Source organism: Rattus norvegicus, chromosome 13, assembly GCF_021556685.1.
Source record: "Rattus norvegicus strain SHRSP/BbbUtx chromosome 13, alternate assembly SHRSP_T2T, whole genome shotgun sequence".
NCBI classification, from domain to species: Eukaryota; Metazoa; Chordata; class Mammalia; order Rodentia; family Muridae; genus Rattus; species Rattus norvegicus.
In genome coordinates this window covers 51,114,216-51,116,998 of record NC_141546.1, presented here as the reverse complement: position 1 = coordinate 51,116,998, position 2,783 = coordinate 51,114,216, and the positions used below count along the sequence as shown (strand labels likewise).

General features: G+C 45.6%; 1 pseudogene; it reads left to right on the top strand.

The window, feature by feature from the left end:
* Positions 1-690: 690 nt before the first annotated feature.
* Positions 691-2,071, top strand: Hnrnpf-ps3 (heterogeneous nuclear ribonucleoprotein F, pseudogene 3; annotated as a pseudogene).
* Positions 2,072-2,783: the final 712 nt, after the last annotated feature.

The window sequence follows — 2,783 nt, the reverse complement described above, 5'->3', positions numbered from 1 at the left end:
TCTGTCTCTACTCCTATCTCTCCTTGAGTTTATTTGGTTTGGGTCTTGGTTTCTTTTGCGCTGGTGCTGAACCCAGATAAAAACCCAGGGCCCTGAGGATGCTAAACACATGGATCCCCCACCACTGAGCTGTGTCCATGGCCCTTAACTTCTTGTACAATGATACTGCAGACCCATATACAGTACAGGAAGGGTACACACAGCACTCAGCATGCTGGGGTCCACCCCACAGAGTCCCCCTTCAGTCATCCCTTTGGATTTCTTGACACTATGGGAAGGTGAGGATCTCCAAAGACAAGACGAAGTGTGCACTTAGGAAGCACGTGTATGAGAGTGGCGCTGTGGCGGCCCATGCTCGGATGTCCGCTGCCTGAGGCTCTGCCCCATAACTGTCTTGAATCCTTCTGGCTCTGTCATGGAAGGAGGACTGCGCCTCGTCTTCCTGAAAATTGAAAACAAAAAGAAGATGCACCTGGACTTTCCCTGGAGCCCTCTTTGTTTTTAAGGCATCAGGTAGAGTTGGGGTTCGTAAGCCGCATGCCTTATTGAAGTCACTCCTACCTTCCTCCCATGGAAAACCAGTTATTTTCCATCAAGTGTTTCCTACAGAAGCCGTCTGTGGTGGTTCTTTAAGCTACGAAAAAAAAAAAATTGCTCGAGCTTGTGTGACATCAGCCCTGCCAAGTGTCCATGATGCTGGGCCCTGAGGGAGGGGAAGGCTATGTGGTCAAACCCCGTGGCCTACCTCGGTCCTGCTCAATTGAGGTAGTACAAAATCTCCTTTCCAACTGCACAATTCACGATGGGGTCGCAGGTGTTCACTTCATTTAGACTGGAGAAGGCAGGCAGAGTGGTGAGGCTTTTGCTGCTCTTGAGTCAGAAGATGATGTAAATTGGCTCTGAAAAAAAAAAAAAAAAACCAGGGGGCCTGGAGAGATGGCTCAGTGGTTAAGAGCACTGACTGCCCTTCCAGAGGTCCTGAGTTCAAATCCCAGCAACCCCACGGTGGCTCACAACCATGTGTAATGGGATCTGATGCCCTCTTCTGGTGTGTCTGAGGACAGTTACAGTGTACTTACATATAATAAATAAATATTTAAGAAAAAAAGACAGGGAAAGCATGGGACACTAGTATATTGAGGTATTGAAGTCACACAGGACTGAGATGGATTGGGTGTTGAAGGACAGTGGTCCAAACAGGGCCGACAGTGCAAATACTGTGAGGCTTCGGGGACCCCCACGTGGTTGCACAAAGGAATAAGTCATTCAGTTCTTCTCAGTGTTGGAAATTGTGTCAAACAGGATCACACTACCTCTAGGCCTGAAAGGCAAAATTACAGGGGAGGCCTTTGTTCAGTTTGCCTCACAAGAGTTAGCCGAGAAAGCCTTAGGGAGGCACAAGGAGAGAATAGGGCACAGGAGCAGTGTTCAGGAGCAGTCAGGAGGAAGTTAGGTCACACTCAGATCCACCTCTGAAGTTTATGTCTGTCCAGAGGCCTGGGCCTTATGACAGGCCTGGCACAGCCCAGAGGTACATTGGCATTGTGAGACAGGCAGGCCTGGATAGGATGAGGTCTGGTGCCTATAGTGCAGGCTCTGGGGGCTATGAAGAACACAGTGGCCTCGGTAATGGCTATGACTTCACCACTGACCTGTTTGGGAGAGACTTCAGCTATTGTCTCTCAGGAATGTATGACCACAGATACTGAGACAGTGAGTTCACAGTACAGAGCACTGACAGCCACTTCGTCCACATGAGAGGGCTACATTTACAACTTCTTCTCTCCACTCAACCCTGTGAGGGTTCATACTGAGATTGGTGCTGGTGGAAGAGTGACAGGAGAAGCTGGTGTTGAGTTTTTTACTCATGAAGAAGCCCTGGCAGCTATGTCCAAGGATAGGGCCAACACAGATGCATACAACTCTTCCTGGATTCAACAACAGGGGCTAGCAATGGGGCCTATAGCAGCCAGGTGATGCAGGGCATGGGTGTGTCAGCTCCCAGGCAACTTACAGTGGCCTGGAGAGCCAATCAGTGAGTGGCTGTTACAGATCAGCTACAGCAGTCTAAAAATATTATCTCTTCAGTATTTCTCATGCAAACTTTTCTTCTAGCATGTAATACTGAGTGAACTAAAACTATTTTCTCCTGCCTTTCTCAATTAACATTTTTGGTAGTATACTTAAGAGTGTTGTTATCTGAGTTAAGCAGCGTAAGTGTGGTGAGTGGATCTTTCGGCACACCACAGTGAACACACTGGGGGCATGTGCTTTTCTGGAGAACTCAGGGCCCTAGATCCCCGATACAAAGAGAAGCATTTCTAACATTCATTCTAGTTCATATTCTCATTTAAAACCTTTAGGTTAAGTTTAAGCTTTTTAAAACTTAGTTTGGGGAATTGAGACACAATATTAATACTGTAGGGATTGGTGAGGCCTTCACTTAAAGCTTTCTTCGTACTGTGATTTCCTTTTGGTTGTATTTTACTAAGTGAAACTTAGTAAGTTTTTGTTAACTAAATTTTTTCTTAAACTAAAGACTTTTTCACAAAGAAAGGAAGCACATGTGTGTGCAGTAAGCACTCACAAAATATTGGTGAGCATTCTAGCAAACTGATTTTAACTGATAAATTTTAAATGTCTTCATCAAAATAAGGGAGTCTAGAGTGAATGATTAAGGTGTGCAGATCTCTGCAGAATGGTGAAAAATGATTTTCCTTACTGAAATATCAAGAACTCATAATTACATAGCCTGTGGTTTTTAAAGAATATAAGCCAGGCAT